Source organism: Silene latifolia, chromosome 6, assembly GCF_048544455.1.
Source record: "Silene latifolia isolate original U9 population chromosome 6, ASM4854445v1, whole genome shotgun sequence".
Classification (NCBI taxonomy): domain Eukaryota; kingdom Viridiplantae; phylum Streptophyta; class Magnoliopsida; order Caryophyllales; family Caryophyllaceae; genus Silene; species Silene latifolia.
Window position 1 is genome coordinate 138,354,043 of NC_133531.1, and position 14,638 is coordinate 138,368,680.

The window sequence follows — 14,638 nt, forward strand, 5'->3', positions numbered from 1 at the left end:
GAGACCCTGCTGGCATCCATCTTGAGTTTTTTCCGGTGACCCATCGTCATGTTCCGCCTTAGTCTCACACCGCAAGTTAACTTGGTCCGAAAGCGTGGGCGGGCGGATAGTCATCCCAAGACCTTAACGTACACCCACCGATCTCTCCAATCTTTGCAAGAAGTAAGTTTGTCAACAGAGACATAACCCTTCTCCATGTGCACACTGTACCAACCAACTCGGCCGAGAGATGTGGTGGAGATAATGAAGCCGGCGGAATAAATTCACCGTCGGGGCCTCCCCCTTGAAGAGACAAAGCCACACAAAGCCGACTATCGTCCTCATGGCCAACGGATGCAGTTGGGCCACAGCGACGTTCATAGCTTTGATGATAGCCATGACGTACTCGTTCAGCGGAAACCGGAGCCCGTACTCCAAGTGTCGCATGTATATACACCGGTATGGCCGGTGGAGGGCAACAGACGGCTGACCCTCCTCGGGGATAACAATCTTGTATCCCCGCCAAAGAAGAAATGGCCCTCGAAAAATTTCTCACCGGAACAATCGGACAACTTATGGGTCCAAGCTCGGTCAACGCGTACCTTACAGACGTCACCGTGATCCATAACGTACTGCCTCCCCTCTTTGGGACGAGCCTTTTCAGCATCATCACCAAAATCGTCTGCGTCATCATCGACATCAGAGTCATCCTCCCATTCCTCCAAAATTCGAGGATCGACTTCAGGAGAAGGAGACCTAGGGCCCCCAGGCCTTATCAGGAGGGCGTCCAACTTCTCCTCCTCATCAAGACGCGACGGGGAACCCCCCGGCGCCGGTTTACTAGGCCCGGCATCAGCAGAAGACATGTTTACAATAAAAACTTACAAAGTTAAGAAATTGGGAAGTTTGTTTGTTTACCTTGAAGAAAAACACTCGCCGGAGTAACAACTCTGAAAATTAGAAGACAAAGAAGCCCTTGAAAGTTTAGAGAGAAGAAAATTTTGGAGAATGAAATTGGTGGCCAATTTCACGGAATAACTGCCCTATTTATTGGGAAAAGCCCATGAAGAAGGACCAATCACCGAACAGACACGTGTCGGACATGCAACCACGGGATGTCAATCGTTGCAACAGTTGAACGTCAATCAATGCAACAGTGACCAAGCGTCTTCAACACGCCCATTCATATCTCTCCGCCTATTCACCTTCCTCAACAAACTCCCAAGCATCTGTTCTCCGCCGGCCACATGATCAACCAAGCTAAGTAGCGCCGGCCGGGGGCAATCAAAAACAACCGGCACTCTCAACCCTGGTCTCGGCAAGCGTCACTTTCTTTTCCACATCGGATGCCCTTTACACATCCATGTGGAGGGGGGATATGGTACGGCCTAAGAAAGACCAGGCCGAGGGAAAAGAAGCCGCCGCAGAAGAAGCCGATGCAGAAAATTTTTACAAATTACTTACGCAGAATATACGCTCAAACGTACATCGGAGCCCATACCACGGCATAGACTACGCTGGGGGCAAATTGATGGGGCATATTCTGCACCGCCGTGACCAAGTCAACATATTGAGCAAGGTCAAAGATATCCACAAACAAGTCAACGACTTAGACGGCCTTAGCCGATCAGCCCCCATCGGCTGTCACTGGTCTCGGCATGGCAACCCGCCACGGGACACATACCCGCGTACTCATATCCAAGACCCTCGGCGGTGAGTCAACAGGACCCGCCGGCCTGCCATAGGTCCCTCGGCCGAGGGGTAGATCAGTCTTTCCACCTGCTAGCCACTTGGCCACTTGGCCACTACGTGACAAAAGGTGAAAGTCTATAAATACTCCTCAACCTTCATTGAGGAAAGGAGCCATCCACAACTTAACCTAAGAAACACTATTCATCTGGTATTATCTTCCTTATCTCTCTACAATATACATTCAGCCAAGTAACAACAACTTATCCCTTAAGTTTACTGACTTGAGCGTCGGAGTGAGTACGCTTGGCACAAAGCCAAGCCCTCAGTTCGTTCATTGTTGCAGGAGAGGCCGAGAGGAACGATAAAGACAAGAAGGATTCAACTCAAGACATTATTCTACAAGCCACGGGTGGTAACAATACTTGCTCTGGAATTACACCCGGAACAGTAATATTAATAATCAAAGCAACAATGACAACAATAATAATAAGAAGAAGAATAACACTTGAATTAATCAACGATGGCAAAACACTAATCAAGTCCCAGTTACAAGACATACCGTGAAAGATCAAACTGCTACTACGCTCCGTTAAATGCCGATACTGAGCAAAGTACAACCTAGAGAATCTCCCAAGACGACCAAGCTAAACGGCAAGCTGAGAAGGTCCACGAAATCCCAGGTGAATTGGGTCACGAAATCTGGTCAGTTGTGCGATATTCAGACACCATATGACGGAAGGAACCAGGGATGATGGTTTGGTGGATGTGGCGAAAGAGAAAATGAGCAATAGAAATTATTATTGGGTGAATGAGGCCGAATGAGAGGTGGTAAATGAAATAAGGTTAAGCATAAAATGGATGGTGGGGATTAAGAGGGAGAGATCAATGTCATCTTGCAATACCTGAAATCAAATAGAAATTCGCAAAAAAGGAATAAAAATCATGAATATTGTGATTCGTATACGAGTAACCCTAAAAATAAACCTAGAAAATTGAACTGATGTAAAGATTGATGAAGATGGTAGTTGAGAATTCACCCTTTTGAGTGAGATTGTGAGAGAGATGAGATGATAGACAACAGGTGATGGGAATTGAAGAAGATGAAGCTACGATTGTTGCGCCGTGGAGGGAGAAGAGGGTTTTTGATGGTGAAGTAGGTTTGTATAAATTGAGCAGCAAGATGGAAAGGCAGAAATGTAGAATGAAAGGATGAAAGGCAGGGAATTCCTTACAAGAGCCATTGAATTGGAAACAATTAAGGCCATTCAAGAGCGAGAGATGCATCTTACCCTGTTCTGTGTATTAAGCTGCAAATGTATTCATCTCGCGATCTTTCAATTACCTACGGATGATTAAACAAACACAAACTACTCAAAACTTCAAATTGATTCCTCATTAAAAACTATACTTAGTTGGATATAATCTCTTTTCTCTTCGTCTTCATCATAGGTTTGATCAGTCCCACTGGCCTCGTATCTCTTCCGCATCCTGATCGATGTGATGATACAAAATATACCAAAAAATAGAAAATTAATTGGCAGGGGTAAAAAAAGCAAAAGCTCGAGATTGCTATTACTAATCTGCCAAATAAAATTTGTGAATGCATAATTTAAATTATAAAATAAAAAAGGGGTTAAAACGCCCATCATAAAATAAAAAAGAGGTTATAACACCCATTGTAAAAGCATCCATTCCCGATATTGATACAAACCCAGTTCATATTTACATGCAGAACACCACTAAAATACCAGAACAACATGAGCAGAGTCTAACCAAAACACAATTTATTAATTAGAGATTAGTAATGGCATATTCCTGCAAGTATAATCAAGAACTTGAAAGACAATATGTCGTGATTTATTTGCCTCTAACTAAAGGCTAGACCATATAGCTCTCCACTGTGGCTCTAACGAATGGTTACAGCGTATATATATATATGTAAACACAAACCAATTGCATTAAAAACAAGGGTTTTTTGTCAAAAACTACCTTATATTTAGGGGTATTTGTAAAAATACTACCTTATATTATTTTTCTTGTTTTAGACTACCTTTGTTTTCTCATTTTTTGGTCAATAACTACCTACGCTAAGAGTCTAGACATATTTGGTCTATTTTGCGGCTTAACCTGTCTCACATGACTCTTTTATGTTTTAATCTTACTTAGGCCTGATTTTGGGAAGTGATGATGTACTTACGCTTAACTTTAATAGATGTTTGTAGTTATTATTAAAATGTAAAATTCATAAATTTTTCTTATCTGAAGTCAAATTCTCGATTGAATGTGATTGATCATTGTTGTTTGATGTTAACAAAGACATATGAGATAGATTAATGTCGCTAAATCGACCAAATCTTGCTATATTTTCAGCATAGGTAGTTATTGACCAAAAAATGAGAAAACGAAGGTAGTCTAAAACAAGAAAAATAATATAAGGTAGTATTTTTACAAATACCCCTAAATATAAGGTAGTTTTTGACAAAAAACCCTAAAAACAAATACAAATAGAAGACCATTATGGGGCAGAAACATCCATTAGCAGATCCGCAACAAACATGCATTGAATAGCGAGCATCTAACATAGGCGAAAAGCAAAAAGCGAAAAGTGTGTAGTGAAAAGCGTAACTGTATCTTGATGAAGGTAATGAAGGAACTCAAGAAGAAGGTGTAGTATGAATGGTTGACATGGCAGCCACCGCTGGCGACAGAAAGCCACCTGAAAGGCACCATCAGATGGAAAGGTTGACATGGCAGCCACCTGAACCTCTAATGGAAGGCTGAATTGCAAGCAAGGGCATAACCATATCTCTAGCTACCTGCATTAAACACGATAAATTGTCACACTTATCACGTAATAGAATCATGGCTCATATAGGGATTGGGTTGGTCGCACACATGTGACCAATTTTATAACTTGTCACACCCTTTAATTTAGACATGATGAATATTATAACTTGTCACACCCTTAAGATCAAACAATAGCATCAGTAATTCAGCTGGTCACATCGCTACCCTAACAAAACCCATAAGAATATCAATATCCAATGCAGCAATTCAATGGCAATCTTAAAAAAACCATTCAAAAGTAAATAACAAAGCAAGCTATGCGCCTATGCCCCAGAGAGTATATTATCACGGCTACTGTGAAACGACAAAGGTAAAATTATAGCGTACCATGTCCTGGGTAAGACGAAGGATCCATTAAAAGCAGCCATCAAGAAAAAAACATCGATTGTAAACCAGCTGCAATAGCTCGGAGGGCCAAAATCTGTAGCAAACAGCCAAGTGAAGCAGTCGTAGGATCTCGGAAGTTCAATATATCGCATCAATTCCCACCCCCACAATCCTGCAGTCGCAAGGAAAAAACACAAATAAGAGAGCTGACCAGGAAGGACAGCAACTATAAGCTTATTTAAACACAAAGGTAAAATTAAAGCGTACCATGACCTGGGTAAGACGAAGGATCCATTTAAAGCAGCCATCAAGCAAAAAAACATTGATTGTAAACCACCCGAAATAGCTCGGAGGGCCAAAATCTGTAGCAAACAGCCAAGAAAAGTAGCCGTAGTAGCTCGGAAGTTCAATATATCGCATCAATTTCCCCCCCACAATCCTGCTATCGCAGGAAAAAAAAAAAACAAATAAGAGAGCTGACCAGGAAGGACAACAACTGTAAGCTTATTTAAACACAATGCCAATTATATGTGGCATAGGACATTGCTAGACATAAAGCAAAGGCCCAAAACACAATAAACGACATACCATTATCGCAAAAACAAGTAGGACTACTCACCACGAACTGCTGGACTAACAGCGACCCACATACACCATTTTTAATGTTCTTTCCATTTCATTAAAATATTACTCACATATAATAGAGAAATAGGAAGAACATTAAAATGTGGAGGGAGTAACATTTATATAAAAATGATAAATAAAAAACATCCGATAATAACACTAATAACAATAATAATACTCCTATAATAGGCAAATACCTGTAGCTAGAGACGACCACACATAATGAAAATCGGAGGGCACTCTTCCGAGAGACGGCATACCCACGGAAGAGTAGTACATAACCTGATTAAGAAACAAAATTAAAACCCAGTAAATCAAATAAAATAGTCAAAACACACATCTGTACCAACATATATGAGGAATTGATAACTGAACCGACCAATTTATGATTGAATATACCAACACAAAAAACGACAGAGAGGCTAAAGGGCGTAACTAAGTAACAAGCTTACAAATGAGAGAACAATTCTAAGGAAAGCCAGCATTAAAAATGCTAATCCGAAAACGAGAAAATGAAAATAACAGCAACAATAACCATAACACTAATTAAAACCACAATTAACAACAAAACAATGAGATCTTGAGAAATATCAAAATCCCAAAATCCACATTAACAAAAGTAATACATGGCCGCTAAATCGCTAACCTTAGAACTTAACGCATCTCCAGCTCCAAGCTCGTGCTCACAACTCCAGGCCCACAAAATAACCATCTAAGAAATCAGCAGACAACATAATAAACAATAAGAAAAGAAAATCGGTGATGGAAATAACGGAAAAACCTAGAAAACGGAGTAAAATAATCAACATTGAAATAAGAAAATCAATAATGGCCCAGAAAACAAACCAATTGTCGTCATATCAGCATCACCGCCATCGTCATCATGCCAGTCCATACCTAGGTTTTGCCGAGGGAACTCAATCGCAGTGTGAGAAACAAGAGAGGGATGAGAATAAGTGGTGGAGTGAAATGGCTGATGGAAAAGGTGAGATTGTGGCTGTGATTTTAGGATAAATGGAGGGACGAGATCTTGAAGAAGGATCAAACGGTGGAGGATACACTTGTGGCCATACTATTTATAGCTACAGTAAGAGTAAGTTTACTCTTTTTAAAGGTTAGGGATTTGGTTAACGTTGTTCTATATATAATATTCTAGTCTATTTTATCACATAAACTCAGTTTGTCCTAACTCACACAACTATTGCTTTTATGCTGACTAAAGAATCAAAATCATACTACTCCCTTCCTCCGAGTCTAGTTATCCATTGTCTTTTTATGTGAGGAAAATTTCAAACATTGATAACTATTGGGAATAATAGTTAATTTAACTATACAAAATTCACAAGAAACTTATGCTATAAAGACTTAGGTTCATATGGTTAATTTCAGTTATAAGTTAAGTTCAATTAAGTTCGTTTCAGTTTAGTTCAGGTTCATTCAATTCAAGTACATTCAGTTCAATTCAATTCCACATTATTCGGATTATTATTCGGATTATTATTATTATTATTATTATTATTATTATTATTATTATTATTATTATTATTATTATTATTATTATTATTATTATTATTATTATTATTATTATTATTATTATTATTATTATTATTATTATTATTAGGGTACTGCTTTTTATCGCCCCGAGTTTTACTAATATCGCCCAAATTATGGCATAAAATTTCCAATACTAACCCTCATCATTTTTATCTCCTCTCATATAATTTCAGTTTAATGCAGGCATGCACCTCAATTTAGTTCAATTCAGTTTTGTTCACATCCAATCAGTTCAATTCAGTTCTAGTTTAAAAAAATAGGACCTTAATCCTGTTATTTTAGACTTAAAATCATACTTTTTAAGTTTAGATTCCATCTATTTAGGCTATGTTTGGTAAACAGCGGATTAATATTGGCAGAAGCAGATTGTGAAAGCAGATTATAATTAGCAGATTTTGTTGACAGGTTTGACTAGTATATTCGATTAGCAGATTTTGTTAAAGGTGTTTGGTAAGTAGCAGATTATCTCAATCTTTTGTAAAATGACAAGTAAGTACATGAATTAACTATGGAATAAAGGTAAGGTTATATTTTCCTAAGGGTAAAAATGTGAATTTATTTTTTTTCCCAATCTACTCTTAGAATATGCTGGGGGAGCAGCATATTGTAAAATAGTAGATTCGGCCCCAATCTACTATCTCAATATGCTGTTTAGCAAACACCCAAAATAGCATATTGACCGGTCAAATATGCTAAAAGTCCCAAATATGCTATTTTTTGTCAATCCGCTGTTTACCAAACACTCCCTTAACTTTACAAAATCTACAAGAAATTTGTGCTCGAAAGACTTGCATATAAATTCAAGAATTTTGGACTTGCATTGTATTTTTCCTCTTCATATGATTTTAGTGGTAGAGTTAGGGGGGTTAGTAGGGGCGCTTGTCCCTTGGTGGATAAATTTTTTAAAGTTTTTTAGTTAATTTTTTTTTAATTTTTTCAAATGTACCTTACAAAACAAAAATTCTCATTATAGACGGACACTATCCGTCTATACGTATAGACGGATACCATTTCCCCTCACAAAATACCTATTTGGCATAAAGTGGGAAGCACATGGGGGGTGCCCCACCTTGTCCCCCCTACCCATTTTATTAGAGGTCTTTACCCGTCTGTTCGCCCCACCCGTCTATACCAAGAGCTATTGCTTACAAAATTTGTCGTTTATCTCTTCAAAATTTTTTATCCCTTAAATTTAAATCTTAGCTCCGCCACTGATTGTTAGACCATCCCCAAGCAGTAGTCACGCTAACTAGGTCACAACCCGATTTTACTTCTAATTACACCTTATTAACCTTGACCCATTTTCACCCTCTCAAGCAGAAGGTCGCGACCTAGGTCATTAACCCAATCATTTTCCACTTCACAACATTCCCAATCAATCCGGCAATCCCCACTGTCATATTATATACTTTTATTTATTATTTCTTTATTGTTGAACCAATAAAAAGTGTCCACCTAGAAGGTCACCAAGGTGGTCAATTTGCTCAACCATGGTCACAAATTGACCTTTTGATGCAAAAGGTCACAAATTAACCATGAAAGGTCACCAATTATACTTACTTAATTATGTCATTAGCATGAACAAGCAAGGTCATGACCTACCAATTGACCTTGCTTGGCATAGTTATGCTTCATGCAAGAACCACTACTAATTTACCCCATGTGAAATCGGTTAGTAGCAGAGAGCTAGATGCTAGTAATGTTAGCATGATACTCTGCTCTCTAGTCCACAAAATCCAAAAACAGAAGGTTGGAATATCAAAATGTAGTGTTATAGGAGGAGTATTTCATAGGTAGCACGTTATAGTACCAACAAAATCATATAAATATTTGGTCTAACTGAAGCCAACAAATTTGTTGAGGCCCAGATATCTATTTCGGTTTATGGGCACGTAACTTCGGCCAGATTCGGATGTCCCCAAGATTATATAATTAATCATCAACCAATTGACTATATCTGTACCAAAATTCTGTTACTTCCGACTCAAATTCAGCTTATTTCAGTTTAGCTTAACTTTAAGTTCATTTCAATTCAGCTTTATTTGATTATCATTTTTATTTTTGAGTGTCTCATTTGCTTACCATTTCTATTTTGGGATATCTCATCACTTATTTGGTTACCTTTATATACTAAGCATGCTTATAATGAGTTATTTGATCATCTAATTTTATTATTGTCCACTTGTCATTTAATAACACTACCTCTCAAAAGGTCTTCTCCCCTTTTCTTGATCTTTGTGCCAAAAGTAAATGTAAACAAATGATCGGGATGAAAGAGGTATGTGTCAACCATTTGAATTGCAGCCCAGACACAACCCGAACGTGAAACAGGACTGAGTCGGGCCACTACTATGCCAGCTTCTTCCAGTCGCCCAACCCACTAAATAGAGAAACAGGTTGGACCGGGCTGGGCCTCCTCTGTTTTTTTAGTGCTTGGACAGGGCCTAACCAAGGAAAATGCGGCACTAGCCCGGTCCGAGAGGAGTAGCTGGTTGTGCCGGACAAAAAAAAAATTCCCCCACAGGTACGAGCTGGCTTGCACCGTTGAACATCCCTATATATATGTGGATACAGTTAGTCTTATGTAAAGCGGTTTAAACTAATATGAAACTCGTGATAGCGTGATAGGTCGTCTTACACAAGTGTTTGTGATCACTAATAAAAACCATTATTGAAAAATTGGGTAATAAGCCTTACATAAAAATTGGCAGCATTGCACAAATTTTGCTATTATACATGCATAAACTACATAAAATTAGATAATTTCTTCCTTTAAATTCAAAATTGCATGTACAATTTATTTTACACACAACTTTATGTAAAATGAATTTTGTAAACGTTCTTTTTTGTTGTCTTTGGTAATGATATGGTTATACATTTTTTTGGTTTATAAAATCCATATTATGTTATGTATAATTACATACGGAGTCTAACTTAATGTTATGTATACATTTTTGTTGTCTTTATGTAAAATGAATTTTGTAAACGTTCTCAAAGCAAAATGCAATAATGATGAGAAAAATGAACAACTAATGAGATACCACTATCATATATCTAATTTAATAATAAAAAAATTATAAGCCGTGTATTTAATGCACGGGGTCTAACTTAATTAAGTAATATAAAAATAAAAATTTTATAAATACGATCTAAACTAGTAATAGATTAAGTGATTCACTTATTATCACCATTCTAATTTTATTCACAAATTCTTGTTTGTGACGGCACATATCCGTCACTCTTGAATGACGGATACCATTTTACCTCACAAAGTACCCATTTTTTCTCTCTTTGCAACACTATTCATGTGGTCCCCTTTCTCCACTAACCCATTTTGTTACCATTTTAACTCACAAAATATCCGCCACAAATGATAACCCGTCACAAGGGAGACCAATTGAATTTTCACAAAATCTCATTGAAGACGGACGATATCCGTCACAAGCTTGTGACGGATACCGTTTCCTCTCACAAAATGCCTATTGAGAGGTGAATGGGAAGTACATGGGGGGTGCCCCACCTTGTCCCCTCTCCCTTTTTGTGAGAGGTCACAAGCTTGTGGGATTAGCCCGTCACAAGCAAGACTAGCTGTTGAATTTTATTTATACTGGAAAACTTGGTGCAACAATCTAAAAGTCACATCAAATACGAAAGCTCCGTTCTTTTAAATTTAATTTCAGCTCATTTCAGTTCAGTTTGGTTTCATTAAGTTAAGTTTGGTTTAATTTAGTTCAGCTCATCTCTTTACAAATTAACCCTTACTTCAGTTCAGTTCAGTTCAGTTCAGATCCGTTTCATTAAATTCAGTTTAGTTCACTTTATCTACATTAAATTCAGTTCAATTATTTTCAGTCAGTGGTGGAACTAGGGGGCTAGCAGGAGCCCTCGCCCCTCTAACGGTTAAATTTTTTTCAAGTATACCTTATATATTACTCCCTCCATTCAACTCCACTTTGCATGTTTCTCTTTTGCACACTATTTACAAGCGGACATTCAATTTCAATTTTCTCTCGATACATAAGTTAAAATATATTCATATGGGATATTGTTTGATTCGTCTTTAAGAATACATTAAAAATATCTAACTTTTATAATTTTTGCAAATACGTAGTTAAAGATATTTACCGTGTAAAAGTCGCGTTGATAAACGTGATAAAGCAAACATGTAAAGTGGAGTTAAATGGAGGGAATATTACTCATTCACCTCCTCTAAGCTCAAATCCTGACTCTATTACTACTGTTTTCAATAAAAAAGAACAGAGTCCATTTTTTAAATAATGGTCAAAAATAAAATATTTGTCGTTTTGGGTCGGTTTTGAAAATATTTGTCAAAACGGTGTCCACGTAGGCTCGGGATTTCTAGACCTGAAACACGCCACTACTAATGGCGTGTTTTGTGAAGGAAACACGCCATTAGTAGTGGCGTGTCTTTACAACAATTTTTTTCCTCAACTGACTGAACTTTAAATAAAAAAAATAAAAAAAATCCATAAGACACGCCATAGGGGATGGCGTGTTTCCCCTTCGAAACCCGCCATTCCCAATGGCGTGTTTGTTTTAATCCATTTTTTAATGAAGTTTTTTTCCTGACTCATTATAAATACGCCATTGGTAGTGGCGTGTTTTAGGTCCAGAAATCCCGAGCCTACGTGGACACCATTTTGACAAATATTTTCAAAACCGATTCAAAACGACAAATATTTTATTTTTGACCATTATTTCAAAAATGGATTCAAAAGAACATAGCCGAACACTTCAATTTTGTAGGGAAATAAGTATTCTTGCACCATCATTTATTGTTGAATACAAATAGGTCACTACGTGTTAATATTGCGGCCTTCCACGCTTTCTGTTTCGTTAGACATAAAATGTGACGGTTGAGACGTAGTACATAAACAAGTTGGGCCAAGAGGACATCATTAAATAAGGTGGTCCATCACGTACACAAAACTTGGTGAAAGAATCGAATCAACCTTTGTAAAAAATAGGTGAATTTTCAACCACCATTGGACCATGCATCTTTACTTTGTTCCAATTAATAGCCGAAGTACCTTAGCCACCTTATTAGCCACATTATATGTTTGGATAGGACTCCCTACATGACTCTATCAAACACTTGGCTACTAGACTATATGCTTGTAGTCTTGTAGTTCAAGCTTCACAAACGGGCCGAGTTTAGGTCCGAGATTATGGGTCGGGTTATAAGATTATGTTGATTTTGGGGGGTTACCGGCAATAACGACTATTTCCGTAGTCATGCCGAATATAACTTTTATACTAGTAACCAGGGGCGGAGCCAGGAATTGATTTTATATAGGGCTAATTTTTTTCCAAGTCACGTTTATATTTGTAACTTAAAAAGTGAGAATAGCCCGCAAGGTTGGAGTCTAGTGGTTAAAACTTGGGTGAAATTCTCAGGAGACCCAGGTTCAAGCCTTCTCAAGAGCAAAATCTTGTGGAGAATTCTTGGCCTGAGTCCATGCCTAATAGATTTCGAGCCTGTCACCCTCGGGTGGCTTACCTGGTATACGTGGTTTGCAGGCTATCACGTACACCTGAGGGTTTACCCAGTGCGACCGAAGGTAGCGGCTGTGGGTTCCCTCGTCACAAAAAATAAAATAAAAAGTGAGAATACAACATATAGTAAGTTTAAAAGAGGATCTAACTAAAACAATTACTCCGTATATTAAAATACGGTACTTTTAAGGGTGCCCAAACAAGTTATTTTAATTTGCACATTTAACATAGATATTTATGTTATCTGAGTTACTAGAATGTAATCTATTAACATGTTCAAATCCATTAAGTAGTACGGAGTATTATTCAAATTAGCTCGAAAATGAGATCAATTTTTTGAATTTTTTGTCTATCTATAAGTCTACAATTCAAAGAATTTTGAGCTCAATAAAACATACAATACTTTTGATGGAGTATTTAGTTCATTTAACATGGAACATGACATACTAATTTCAAAGAAATTAACACTAACATTCCCAAGTATTATGACATTACTAGCAAAATATTAACATAGAATATGGCATCTAATTTCAAAAAATAAACATTGACATTACTAGCAAAATATTATCATTCCCAAGTAATGTAATGATCCAACAAATTAATGACATTATTAAATTAATTAAATGCTAACTTTTATGAATGTAAACAAAAATAATACAAAATTCACTTGATAGAAGCTTCGAACCTAAGCCATTTTGCACTTCAAGACTCTAAAAAACTTTCCATTAACCAACTATGCTCTACTAGATTGTTGTTTTCTTAGAAACTCAAAACTATTTATCAGAAAATCGTATTGGGCTATAGCCCATACAGCCCACTGAGTGTATCCGCCCCTGCTAGTAACTGATATAACGACACAACCTTGAAAATTTGATAAGTTTTTTATTTTGTCATTATTATTCACCTCTTGTTGACTTGTTATAACAGGGCGGGTCCAGTTCAGGTTCATGTCAAATGTGTTGGATCATAATACAGATTAGGTATGTCGGATCGAATGTATGTCGGCGGCTCCGGTTCAGGTTCATGTCAAATGTGTTGGATCATAATACAGATTAGGTATGTCGGATCGAATGTATGTCGAGTCAGTTAGGCCTATGGGTCAAGCTATAAGATTATGAGTTGTCGAATCAAATACAAGTCAAACATATATGTCATGCTTTAGATACGAGTTAATTTACTTAAAATAAGTCAAAGCGATTTCTTCGTAAAGTTGGCCAAAAGGGTGGGCCAGCTCTGCCCGACACAACTCAGCTCACAACCTCACACCAGCATGCCCTTTTTTCGGCCAGCTCGCCCTTCTACTCAGGCCGGGTCAAGACCAAGGATTCCAAACCCAGATTGCTCGATCTTGAGCCAGTTATTTAAGAGCCTAACTTGGCTCGGCCACACGGCCCACCCCCTCTTTAGTGTCGTGCGGTCGTGCCTGGACAGCTGGCCATTAACTCATATCCCAGCCCGCCCTAGCCTGGCCCAGTGAGCACCTTTATTCCGTAGTACACATGTTATAAACTATATTACTCCGTAATTGTTAACTTCTATGATATTATAATCTACTACGGTGTCCCGGTTATTTGTTTACCTATTTCATTTTGAATGTTTCGGTCGATTGTTTACCTTTCTATTTTGAGAATGCTTCTAATGAATAATTTAATCCTTCACAGTTCACAATTAATTTGGTACACTTGACATTAAATAATTAATTATCTACTTTTTATGTACATAGATTTTGCGTCAAAATTAAAAGTAAACAAATATCCGAAATGGAGTGAAAACATACTAAATAAACTCAATGGTATGGGTTATTATGAAAACGTAGTAATTTGGCTAACACAAAATCTCATTGAAGACGGCACGTATCCGTCACTTTGGAGTGACGGATACCATTTTCTCTCACAAATGACCCAAATAGAGGAGAGAGGGAAGTATATGGGGGTGCCCCCACCTTGTCCCCCTATCCGTTTTATGAGTGGCATTACCCGTCACTTGCTCCGACCCGTCTTCAACCGGACTAAGTGTTTGGCTAAAACAATAATGATGGGCAAGCTACTTGAAATGGTGGTGGAAGCTTGAAATAAGTGATATGTACGGGTAAGACGTA

At 37.8% G+C, this 14,638-nt stretch overlaps 1 long non-coding RNA gene across 2 annotated transcripts; it reads right to left on the minus strand.

The window, feature by feature from the left end:
* Positions 1-2,709: 2,709 nt before the first annotated feature.
* On the minus strand, positions 2,710-6,561 carry LOC141585809 (uncharacterized). 2 transcript variants are annotated; one of them, XR_012519430.1, is made up of 7 exons: positions 6,316-6,561; positions 6,116-6,181; positions 5,667-5,751; positions 5,113-5,284; positions 4,846-5,017; positions 4,298-4,487; positions 2,710-3,159 (listed from the first exon to the last, which is right to left on the minus strand). It is a non-coding gene; the product is annotated as an uncharacterized LOC141585809 (long non-coding RNA). The 2 variants fall into 2 exon arrangements; XR_012519431.1 differs by having other exon boundaries at positions 5,113-5,287.
* Positions 6,562-14,638: the final 8,077 nt, after the last annotated feature.